This window comes from Meriones unguiculatus, chromosome 15, assembly GCF_030254825.1.
Source record: "Meriones unguiculatus strain TT.TT164.6M chromosome 15, Bangor_MerUng_6.1, whole genome shotgun sequence".
Classification (NCBI taxonomy): domain Eukaryota; kingdom Metazoa; phylum Chordata; class Mammalia; order Rodentia; family Muridae; genus Meriones; species Meriones unguiculatus.
In genome coordinates, this window is record NC_083362.1 from 75,644,973 (window position 1) to 75,658,372 (window position 13,400).

Genomic DNA, 13,400 nt, shown 5'->3' on the forward strand with positions numbered 1-13,400 from the left:
ACTCTAGAATTCCCTCTGGATATTATCTGTGGTTGCCACATCTGTCACTGACATCACCACCATTGTCACCTTCCATTGACATGGGGGTTTTGTCATCATTATGGCTTCTTCTTTGCTGCTATTGTGGGTCTCTTCATCCAGATGACTTCTTCCTAAGACTTTTGAAAAACAGAGTGAGGGAAGTTTGTGAGCAAGCTTTATCAACTATGAGGTCATCAACAAAGATCAGACTCACTCTCACGTCTCAAGTCCCTGACTCTGTGGAGTTTAAAGTGTCTCCTTTATGGAAAACAAGCAAGTATGGGTTAGATAGATATGTACACATAGAGATCTGGCAATGTGCTAGATCCTCAGCTCACCCCATCGACCCCAGGACAACACCTCAGGACATCACCTCACTGTCCCCAGGACACATATACCAGCCCCCAGCTAGGATTCATTAACCTTATTTGCAGATGAAGAAAATTCAGTGAGGTCAGAGACCTAGTAAATCACAGAGCTCAGGATTGTAGATCCCAGCCCCGAGGAGATGGTATCTCTCTGCCACTTGGGCATCTAAGACCAGCTTTGACATCACAGGGTAAACAGAGGTGGGGCATAGAGTTGGTGACTGATCACTCAGCAGACTTTTTTCTGAGGGAACAAAGCTTAATTCATTGGTGCCAGTTAAGTACTCCCTGGGGCTGGCAAGAAACCCTTTGGGAGCCAGTGAGAAAAGGGGGGAAAGAATCACACACACACACACACACACACACACACACACACACGAGTGGATGAAGCACGCTTCAAAAAGCTCCAACAATTTCACACATACACATGCATACATACATACATACATACATACACACTTATGTTTGGTGGATGGAGTAAAGCCCCAGCAAGCTCAAACCATTGTACATATATACATACATACACACATTCAGTGAATGGAGCAAAGCTCCAGCAAACTTCACATACACACATTAACACATACACACAGTGGGTTGGGTGGGTGGAGCAAAGCTCCAATAACTTAATTTTTTTCTTTTACAGCTTATATATTCTAGGAAAATCTTTCAAGAGGGACAAACATCACAATGTGGTTACATTCTATTTTTCTTTAAGTGAATGAGTACAATGAGTATATGCAGAAAACAAAACCATGTTCCCTAATACTCTTATGTGTTCCAGTGTTTAATGTATTTTGGGTGAAAAATAAAATCCCAAGAAGCCACATGCATTTGCAACTAAGCAGCTTGTTATGGATTAACAAAGTGTGAGCAAGCAAGGTAATTTTCTCAGCCAGCCTCTCTTACTGTCAGGCTGCAGTTTGTGGCTACAAAGAAGAGGGCAATTATATTATTATTTATCTTAATGAGAAATCTTAAATAAAAAGCTTAAAAGAATTACAAATCTAAACTTTATATATATATTAAAAAAATCAGTCATTTCTACTTTAAATCCTCAGGGTGCACAACAGTTTTTTTTTGGTTTTTTTTGTTGTTGTTGTTAAATTATATCGGGAAGCTGAGGGCAAAACAGGTACAAGAAATTAATCATCATCTTGATCACCAGCCCAGCTTTAGCAAGAGAGAGGCATGTCAACTAGTACCAGTTAGCTACCATTGTTCTTGATCCCCAACCTTGCCCACCCCTAGCTTATCTATTAAGACTGTGCCTTCTGAGCCTCAAATCTTTCCCTAAGATTTTCCTCATCAAAGCCACTAGCAAAAACATTGTAACCAACTTTACTAAGAATCTACACCTCCAAACTCTTTCTAAGGGTTGGTCATCATCAACAATCTACATATCTAAATTTTTTCTGAGGGCGGGGAATGAAGCCTTCATCTGCCCCAGCAGCAGTTCATGAAAAAGATCAGTCACTATTATTGTGAGTGGTAATATTACTGCCCAGTGAGGGGCTGGGAGCCTCCTTAGAGTTTTCATACAGCTTGTAGACTGGGAGGGACGTGATGATCGTGAAGGCAACTAGCAGAGCACGGCTCCATGGCAGCATGAAGTCCTCAGGACACTGAGTCCTCGGGGCTCTCTGCCTCTCTGAGGTACACCCATCATGGTTGTGCTAACCAGTGAGCCGCATTCCACGAGTTCTAAAGCTGTCCCTCTTGCGTGGCCCCCAACACTTGGCAATGCTTCAAATCTCCACATTCAAGCTGTCACTTCTGCACATTGCAGAGTATCCCAGCAGCCCTGGGCCTGTGGGGAAGGCTCTCACCCCCAAAAGCACTTCCTCCTGTGCGTTTTCTTGAGTAGCTCCTCTTCCACCTGGCTCAAGTCAATCTGCTAGCCACTAAACTCAGCTCCCAGGGTGCTCTTAAGACACACAAATTCCAGCAGTAAATAGCAAAACTGTTAGACCAGATTAAACTTGCCAAAGAAACTTGGACAGAGCTGAGAAAAAATGGACCCCCTTGAAATGATGCTTTATAAGCCAAGAGTAACAAAAGCCTGGATAGAAACGCTTTGGTTAATTATTCAACAAGTAGAACACACATGCTATGAAGGAGACTTGGCTGAGGCCTTGCACCCACAGAGGGTGGGTGAGGTGTAACCCCGCTTAATTTATTTTTTATTCCCGTTCTCTGCCCTTCTTTCCTAACAAAATGATCTTGTGGGGGAATTCCCTGAGTTTGACTCTGGCAGTCTGTGGGACTGTCTGAAAGGTGACTAATGACAGAATGGCCTGTTAGCTGAAGATTGTGGTCAGACAGAGGAAGGGAGTGGGGCAGAAGTGTTGATAAAGGAGGAATTATGGGATGGGGATGCAGGGGAGGGGACCGCAGACATGGGAGGCAACCTCGTCTTTGATTCTACTGAGTTTGTCTTACCACGTGAAAAGGCGACTGTGTGCTGTAAAATACTTTGTTTTTGTAAAGAATTTATTCTGTTAAAACAAAACTAAGCAATCTGTGCCCTGGCGGGTGACACACCCACCTATGTCCCTCTGGAAGGTCCTATGGCATCCCAAGGGGAATGCAAACAGCCCAGAGCAAACACCCCACACCCTCTTCCATTTTTGCCCTTTCTGTTTATCTTTGCTTTAGTCGGGAGAAAAGTACCAGGTGGGAGATTTCCTCATGGCTTTTTTCAGACACCTGGGCCACACCCTGCCGCCGTGGCCTCTTCTGTCAGCTGCTTTGGTAATGTCCCTGGCTTTCTGTTCAGAACAGTTCAGGTTTAATATTTGTTTGTTCCCACAGTGCCCGGGCTATCTCACACAGAAGGGAAGTGTCAGGTAGGCTGCCTTTTGCCCTGAACACACTTTTCTGTTCTCTCTCTTTTTCTCTGTCTCTCTGTCTCTGTCTCTCCCTCTCACTTCTCCCCCGAACCCCTTTCTCTCTCTCTCATTTTAAGACTTATTTCAAGTCTTTCCTGGGGAGAAATGCTTCTCCAATCTGAAATTATGGCATTTCATGACAAAGTAGGCCTTTCTCCTAAATGTCACGTCACTGAAGCACTTGTCAGGGGCAGGAAAACCCACACAACCCTTGCTGCCCATGAATCCTCACCTTTATGTCAATAATTTAATCCTTTCAGTCATCCCTTGTTCTACCTCCTTTCACTAGAACCACTAAACAACTGTTAACCCCTTCATTCACTCAGAAACATCTATCCACTGTTAACTTGCCCAGGCTCTTGAATACAAAGTTTGCCAATACTGAGGCATTCTGGTTCTGAATGCTGTGGGACTGTCCCAGCCTGGTGTAAACTTGATCTCCTGAGAGGCCCTTTCATGGGGGTGGGAAGTGTGAGATCCATACCTGGCTGAAAGGGCTTTCTCTGAGCACAGGCCGCCTGGCTGCCCAGGACAAGAGAAGTCATAGGAGCAGCTGCAGGGGGAACCTCTCCTTTTTTTGTTTGTTTGGTTTTGGTTTTTTTGAGACAGGGTTTCTTTGTGTAGCCTTGGCTATTCTGGAACTCACTCTGTGGACCAGTCTGGCCTTGAACCCACAGAGATCTGCCTGCCTCTGCCTTTCCAAGTGTTGGGATTAAAGGCTTGCACCACCACCACCACGCCGACTCCTCAATGTTGTAGAGATAACCGAAACTATCTCTACAACACACCTTTGCTATATATTGCCATCATGGTCCCTGTGGAAAGCAGGAGTGGAAGCAAGAAAAGAGGACCTGCCTGCCACTCTCCCATAAGAGAGTTTGGCCCGTTCTCTGATCCTGTCCTAGTTAGGGAAGCAGTGTTCCCACTGCAACCACCGCTCTCTCTCCCTGGAATGAGGTTTAAGAACACCTTGGCAGGCTGGGAGGGAGGCCCCATGCATGAGTGTCAGTGCCAGCTCAGAGACAGGCCAGGGCTCACACACAGGGATAGCTCCCAGGAAGCCTCGTGCACAGCTAAGAACTGCTCTCACCTGTGCTGCTGGGGCCGAAACCTGAGAAGCCAGGTGGGCACTCAGTGGACACTCAGTAGGAGCTAGCAGGCTGGTACTCGCCCGCTGTCTCCTCCCCAGGCACAGGAGTGATATACTTTTCCCAAATGCCCATGTCAGGAACATTTATCTTAAAGGGCCCCAAGGGACCCTGGAAGTACAGAACCAGGCTTTGGCCATCAGGAGCCTGGGCCCCCTTTGGTGCCCAGTTGCTGTGGGCCTTGAGTTGCCCCAAGGCAGGAGGCTCTGCCACAGTAGAAGCCTGAGTCCCCCAGCCAAGAACAGGTGTGCTATGAACCTGGGAAGTACCTGGATGTTTAAAGCTTCCGTCATGTATGATAACTCGCAGAGGGAGCTGGTTCGATGGTTCAGAGCTTGCCAGATAAGCATGAAGGCCTGGTTTCCATACACATCATCCAAAGGAAAAGCTGGGTGTGGTGGCATTCATGTGTGAAGCCAGCACTGGGGAGCCCCAGGCAGGAGGATCCCTAGAACTCTGGGGCCAGACAGCTTAGCTCAATTGTTCAGCTGAGGTCCCGGTGAGAGCCTCTGACTCAAACACCAAGGTGGGGTGTGAGATGGTTCAGTGGGTAAGAGTGCTGCTTGTGCAAGCTTGAGGACTTGAGTTCAAACCACCAGTACCCAGGTTTCTGAAAAAAGTTGACTATGGTTGCATGTGCTCTCAGGGATGGAAACAAGAGGATCACTAGGACTTGTTAGCCTCTGGCCTGCACACACACACACACACACACACACACACACACACACACACACGAAGCAAATAAACAAACAAACAAAACCAACTTATACAGCTCCTGAGGAACAACACTCAAGGTTGAGTTCTGGCTTCCACATAGATGCTCACACACACACACGAATACAAACACACATACATTCAAATAAATAAATAAATAAATAAATAAATAAATAAATAAATAAATAAATGCAGGAGCCCGCCCTTCTGCAAGGAACCGTGTCTTCGATGTCTACCTTCCAAGAATGTTCTCAACCCCTGGACTGCCCACAGGCACAAGGGCATGAACTAGTTTTTCCTTAACACAACAGCTCCCGTGTAACTCTCAGAGATGCCTTGTAACTGGAGAATATTTGTGAATCTCTACGCTAGAGGTGAACAGTGAGTGACACGCTAGTTCAAGCTGGATTCCCCAGCCCGTGCCTGTGTCTCTTGTGGTCAGGGTGTCAATAACCATCTGAAGGGGTAAGGGAATTACAACCCATTAAAATGTTCAATACTTCCATCTGCAGAAAAGCCCAGGTCAGGCCAAGGAGGGCTTAGAAAGGGCATTTGGGCATTTTGTTAAATGTCCTTAAACTGGCTCTCCTTTAAAAAATCGCTGGGGTGTTATACCACTCCTGGGCAAATACACAAGATGATCTACCATACAAAAAGGACATTTGCTCAACTATGTTCATAGCAGCTTTACTCCTAGTAGACAGAAACTAGAAACGACCCAGATGTCCCTCAACCGAAGAATGGATACAGAAATTGTGGTACATTTACACAATGGAATACTTCTCAGCTATTAAAAACAAGGAAATCATGAAATTTGCAGGTAAATGGATGGAAATGGAAAAGATCATCCTGAATGAGATAACCCAGACCCAGAAAGAAACACATGGTATATACTCACTTATAGTGCAGGATAACTATACTACAATTCACAGACCCAAAGAAACTAAGTAATAAGGAGGCTCCAAAAGAAGCTGCTCGAATCTCACTCAGAAGGACCAATAGAATAGTCAGCAGAAGTGGCTGAAGGGAGGGAACAGTATGAGAGAGGGAGCACTGAGGGACATGAGGGTGGGGACCAGATCCAGGGAGAGCAGGGCAGGAGGACAGAGGGCTTGAAAAGAGAGGAGAAACCATGGGCAGGGGCATTAAATAAGCTGGAGACTGGGCAACAGGGCGGGTTCCTGGGAAGACTTGGGGGTGACTCTAGCTGAGACCCCTGGTGATGGTGCTCATGGAGGCCAGAGAGGCACCCTGTAACCAAACAGGAGTCCTGGTACAGGGAGGGGAACACCAACCCACCCACAAAAACTTCCACCCAGAATCTACCCTTACAACAGGATGTGCAGGGATAAAGAGAGAACAGATTGAGTGAACTTGCAACCAATGCCTAGCCCAACCTGAGACCCACTCCATGGGAGAGAGCCAACCCCTGACACTACTGATGATGCTCTTTTGGGTTTGTAGATGGGGGCCGAGTATCACTGTTCTCTGAGAGGATCCTCCCAGCAACAGAGCGAAATGGAAATTGAGACTCAGCCAAACAATGGATAAGTTTAACGAGCCTTGTAGAAGAGTTGGGGGGAAGGAGAGAAGGACCCAGAGGGGACAGGAGCTCCCCCAGAAGACCAACAGTCTCTACTAACCTGAGCCCAGAGGGGCTTGTGGAGACTAAGCACCAACCAAGGACCATGCTTGGACAAGACCTGGGTTCTCCACACATATATACCCAATCGGCAGCTTAGCCTTCTTTGGGTCTCCTAGAAAGGGGATTGGGGCTGTATCCAGCATGGTCTCTGTTGCATGCTTTTTAATCACTCACCCTGGTGGGGCTGCCTTGTCAGGACACTGTGAATGAAGAAGTACTGGATTGCTGGGGTGAGTTTGGGGGGGAAGACTCCCCTTTTCTGAGGGGCAGAGGAGGGCTGAAGGAGGGATGAAGGGGAGAGACCAGGAGGAGAGGAGAGAGAAGGCTAAGATTGAGATGTAAAGTGAATAACAAAGAAAAAACCCAACCAACCAACCAAACAAAAAAACACAAAAGAAAGAAAGTTAAGCTAGTTTAAGAAAAAAAAAAAAATACTGAAGCTTTTATTTGAGTAGAGAAATGCCACCCAGCTCAATGTGGTGAGAGATCACGTATCACCATTCACGTCTGCAGTTGTTTTTCAGGGGCTTCTCATACAATCAGGTGGCTGTTACACAACCACACTCTGGCACCTCCCTTTGGGTTTTTATTGGCATTTCTTTCTTTTTAATTCTAGAAATGAGACGTCCTGTTCTCCTCCCGCCCTCTCTCTGACACGGTAGCTCTTCTCCATGACCCAAGCCCTCTCCAGCTGTGTCCTCTGGAATAGAGAGCAGCAGAGTGGTCAACACTCTGCTGAACCCAGGAGACAGCATTCCGAGCTCTGTCCAGGACGGAGCCTGCCAGCCCTTCATCATATCAAAGATATGTGCAGGGCAGTGAGACAGTCCTCATGACCTGGGGTGGCCACATGCTCTCTGCTCCTCAGACCCTGATCTCTGGAGAAGCAGCCAAGGTGCCCAGAGGGAGGCAGTCCCCATGCTGCCCACCGCCACCTGACCCCAGTCTCCAAAGTCCAGCAGCCGTGTGCTAACAGTGCCAGCAGCTGAAAGAGGGTGAGGGAGGCTGGAGCAGACGCTGGAAACCGAAGAGGGCGGGAGAACGATAAGCGAAGCAGCGCTTAATTAAAAGCACATTTGTGAAAAGATCAGGCCTGGCAGGAAAAAAAATGACAGAGATAGTTAGAGTTTTAAAATCAAGTCGCTCTCTCCTGAGATTTCTTCCAGAGCGAGGCGGAGGTAGGACTCTGGGTTCTGTCTTCCAGAGAGTCTGCAAATCCAAGCAGGGCAGGGGTGGGGTGAGCCAAATGCTAGCTCCCGGGGTGCTTGCTAAGGGCAAGACTTCTCCCAGCATGACCCCAAATGCAAAAGGCCACTGCAGGAATGAGGCAAAGCCCAAACATGTGCCTCACCCATGTGCCAGCCAGAAACCCAGGGCAGACACTGAAAACATACAGGAGCCTCTGTGGCAGTCATGAATGGCTTCACAAGAAATCACTCAGATGGAGGTCCTGCAGCAAAACCTGGGCTCTGAAACATGAGTTCTTGAGCTGGGAAAATGGCTCACTCTGTGAAGTGCCTGCCATATACAAGCACAAGGACCTGAGGGGAATCCCCAGAACTCATATATATATATTTAAAGTGTTTGGTGGTCTGTGCTTGTTGTATCAAGGCTGGGGATGCAGACACAGCTGGACCCTTCAGGTCCCACCAACCAGCCCAGCCGACTCCAGCTCAATGAGAGACCCTGTCTCAAAAAATATAACCGTGAATGATGCCCAGAGAAGGACTCCTGAGGTGATCCTCTGGCTTGCACATACAGCACACACAAACACACATGCACGCATGCACCCACGTAATATACACAGAGAAGACTGAATTCTCGAGAGTGGTTTGAGAATCATCTTCATCTCTTTGGGAAAAAAAAAATATTATTTTAAATTCCGGAGAGCAGACCTGAGACTCACAGGGGAATTACGGGAAGGCAGATCTCTTTTTGACTGCAAAACCTTCCGTCAACAAGGCCTTTGCAGCAGGAGACTGGAACGGCATCTCCATCCCACTCCCTGGGCTCTGAGCTCCTGTCCTGGAATGAGTGCACAGGGGATTGCAGTGGTCACAGACAGAGCTGCCTCTCTCACATCTGCCTGGGAACTACGACTGCTTGTACATGCTTTCATGCTGCTCCTCGGGAAAAGTTTACGGCTCAGAGAACACTTGTCCTTGTGTATTTTGCCACTTACGCGTCACCTCTGTAAGAGGAGAGTCCTCTTGATGAAGCAGACACATCTTAAGCCTCATTCCCTCTCCCCGCTTCTCAGGGAATCACCGCTGTCCCAGTGCCTGGACAGCGTGCTTGCTGTTGGCGCCAAGAAGCACAATCAAGGGAGGAAGAGTGTATCTTAAACAAAAGTGGTGTTTGCAGTTGGTAAAACAGATTATTTTTACTCTTAGAGAAGTTGATTTCCTAGGACATGATTAATTGTGTCTGCAAAACAGAAAATCCATCAAAGACAAAATGTTTTTCCCTTCAGAAAACACTAAAAATTTCTACCATGTCATTGCATAAATATGATGTGCTATTAATAGGCATCCTGTCTTTTTACACTGTGTTCACTTTCTACTTTCTTCTCCTCAGGCCCTTGGGAGAATGGGGACTCCCATCCAGACTAGGGAAGTGTTCTGTGACTCTCCTCTGGTTCCTGAAAATCTAAACAAAAGTTTAGCCTGGTCATGTTCTAGGTTGGGTCAGTTGTGAAGAAAACAAGGAAAGAAGACTGTGTCCTGTTTCCAGTATGAAAGGTTCCTTTCAGAGTGTCTGTGCTACTTTCTAGATAGGTCCAGAATCCCACCACCTCTTGTTTAACCCATTTCTTATATCCTACCCCCATCAGGCCCAGGGTACAACCTTGTTCCAGCCACATCTCTGCACTGGCCCCCTCTAGGCTTTTGTAAGACAGCCCTTCCTGTGGCAATGACTATCATCTGGGGAACTCTAGTCACCTCTAGGCTGGGCTGCCTCAATCCATCTGCCTTCCTTTCCAGAAGGTGACTCTAATCAGACAGCCAGAGTGAAGCTGTAAAACCTAGTCAGGTCACAGGACACGTGTCTCAAGCCTTGCAGAGGCTCCCGTCTCAGCCAGAGTAAGACAGCCCCATCCCAGACAGCACCACCTCCTCTCCCTGACTGTGCCCACCCGACTGTACTGACTTTCTGTTTTTTTCACTGTTGCTGGTTTCTCAGATAAGGACTTTTGCCCCTGAGGATTTCTTCATAGACTCTACTGTGTTTGTATAAATCTTCAAGGCAAAAGTTATTTTCCTGCAGAATTTTCCCAAACACTCATGTTGAAGTTCTAGCTTCCTCTTCACATTCTTTTTTCCTGTCTCTCCCGCTCCCGGTTTCTACAATATTTATTACTCCCAACATCCTTCATAGCTCCCCGTACAGCAAACCACATTTCTGACATTGAAGTTATATCTATTTTACCCTCTACATAATCCCTACTTCCTGTAGTCTGTAACTGGCATATAGTAACTCTTCAATGTGCATTTTAATGAATAAATGAGTGGTTATTTGACTGGGTGTCTAAATGCAAAGAGAGAGGGAAGATGGGTGGTAGAGAGGAAAAATGGATGGATGGGTAGGTACCTGAGTCGATAGCTATATGGGCATGTGGGAGATAGAGGAATGGGTGGGTAGGGGGATGGGTAGGGAGATAGAGGAATGGGTGGGTGGATAGATAAATATGAATAAAGGCAGACAGATAGATAGATAGACAGACAGATAGATAGATAAATAGATCACTGGGTAGATTTACAGATGTGTGGATAGGTAGATGGAAAATGGACAGATGGATGGGTAATGGATAGATGGATGAATGATCAAAAGACAGATTAATGAGTGAATGGACAGCTGGGTGCTTAAGAGCATAGACAGATGAGTGGGTGCACGGATAGATCCGTGGATGTGTAGATAAAGGGATGGAAAAAAATGAAAGAAAGGGAAGAAGATAGAGGTGAGTGGATAAATGAATGGAAAATGGTTGAGTAGATTAATAGGCTAATGGATGGAAGGATGAATGAGTGGTAGATAGATAAATCCCTCCTCCTACCTATAGAAAGCATAGTTGGCTGCAGGAGGAGTGCCTAACTCAAGAGCGTTGGGACCACCAAAGGAGACTGTGATTCAATAGGTTTGGATCAGAGCCCAGGAATCTCAGTGTAATAAGCTCCCCGGGGTTTACTTTGTGGCAGTGAAGATTGAGTCAAGGGATGACAGAAAGGTCTGTAAAAGGCTTTCCATCAGCCAAAGCACCTGCAAGAATGCTACCCTGTGTGCAAGTAAACACTCAGGGGAACATTCTCTAGGAACAAGGTTTGAGAGAGACGACGGTAGCCCCTGGAAACACACCAGAAGGTCTTTGGGATTTTCCTCGGTGTCCATTTGATGGCCTGAATCCTCCTGTAGAAGGGGTCTGCAGAACATGCGCCATGCCTTTCCCTCCTTCCACAGTGGAGCCTACTGGAGTTCTTGCCTCCTGGCTGGGGAGCAGCTCAGACTCGGCCCGGGTGGTGGACCTTCCTGTCTGACACAGGTTAGAATCATCGGGCCTCGCACTTGTCCTTTACCGGTTGCTCTCTGATTACATGGTTTTGCAACGTCTTTTTAGGCATCAGCTGTGTTCTGCTTGTTCCTTTAGATGACACTTCCTCTCATCCACAGACTGTGCTGTGTAACTGCCTCCTAGCACAACCATGCAACTTTGTAAAGATCACGTAAACAACACCTAGTTGTTTTCACCACTCAGCCCTTGAATGAATGAGGATTCATGCAGGGTCTGCATGCAAGAAAGAGGCTGGGAGTTGAGGGCCCATGAGGATGAGAAAGGAAGGAAGCTCCCTAGATCGACATGACCAGGACAGAGCTGAAAGTACTGCACTTGCATAGCTGAGGGATCATAGACCATATACTACTATTGTTTTATTAAATGAAAATATTGTTAAACCACTTTCTCAGTATTTACATTCTTACCCATAAATTGATGCTGTTCTCAACATTGGTCAGAGAGGCTTTTTTTTTTGCGGTGAGCAAGAAGTTCTTGCAAGAGACTCATAACTGGTCGAAGTGGTAAGAATGAGTACTATCGAGGGACACATATTACCCCCTCCAAGGCTGGGGAAGCATAGAGGAAGAGGGACAGAATGTAAGAACCAAAGGATGAGGAGGAGACATGTGAAATACTGTCTTCCAGACACAACATGGCCGCCGCACTCACGAAGTCACAGCTGTGGTTACTTGGAACAACTGGGATGCAAAATGGGATCGTGAACCCCAAGGCCGAGCTGAGGAGCTACCGGCTGCAGAGGGATGCAGAATAATTCTTCTTCAGTGGTGTTGCCACTGCTTCAGTAAATAACGACACATACATGCTCATGTAGGCAACTCCAGTTAAACGCGGGGATCCATAAGAAGGAAAAAGACAACACGAACATAGGAGGGGGACTTGGGAAGTGGAAGGGTCAGGGGAGTAGGAGGGCATGAGAGAGGGTAATGGGGTGAACAGAGTAAAAGTCCATTCATTAGGTGCACATTCTGTCAAAGAATACATTTTAAATATGTTTGTAGTCCTGGGGCTGGGGATGTAGCTCAGATGGTGGAGTACTTAGACAGATGAGTGACCCCTAGCTAGGGTTTGACCCCTAGCACTGCAGAAACAGAGCTTGGTGGAGCCCACTTGTCAACCCAGCACTCAGGAAGTGGGAGCAGGAAGATCTCCAGAATGTCACCTCCCCAAGAGCTGAGGCAGAGTGTCCCCCCTAGCCACGTGTCCCCTCAGGGAACCCTATCCAGCAGACATTCAGGGGACTGTGGTTGAACCACACAGTTGGAGTTATTCTTTCCTCAGGCTTCTCTGTCCTGCAGAGGGAGAGCACATGCCTCCAGCAAACTCCTTTGCCAAGACCTTGCCCACATTTTAAAGGAATACTTTGGAAGGAGACACAAGTTTCTGCTTGCTTTTATACAGCCTGCGGTTTTGGCTTTTAATAGGAGTACTTAACATCCTTTTATTAGCTGATATGGGGGGGTGTCTTTTAAGATTTATTTACTTACTTATTTATTATGTATACAATGTTCTGCGTGTACACCTGCATGCCAGAAGAGGGCACCAGATCCCATTACAGATGGTTGTGAGCCACCATGTGGTTGCTGGGAATTGAACTCAGAAGCTATGGAAGAGCACCCAGTGCTCTTAACCTAAGGCATCTCTCCAGCTGATGGGGGGGGGCTTAATTCCACCTTAGCTTATGACCTCTGTCCACGCTGCCCTTGTGTCTCTCATTTAGTCCCTTTCCTTCCCTGGAGCGCTGGGGCAGTGCTTGCTGTTTTTGTTTTGTTTTGTGCCATTTGTGTCTATTTTGTTTGTTTTGCCAGGGAGTTTGACTAACCCCTACATCAAGCCCTTCATCAACATTCCTATGACCTGCCTCTACACCCGCCCCACGCCCCATAAGCACATAAAATAGAGAAACAAACATAGAGCATGTTAGCACATTTTTCCTTTAGCTCCACCCCTTTTCTAAAATCTCCTTGAAGTGGGGCGAGGATGGGGGTGGAGAGGGTGCAGTACAGGTGTTTGCCGCTTTCTCTTTAGTGTCTTCTCATTCTTGCTTTC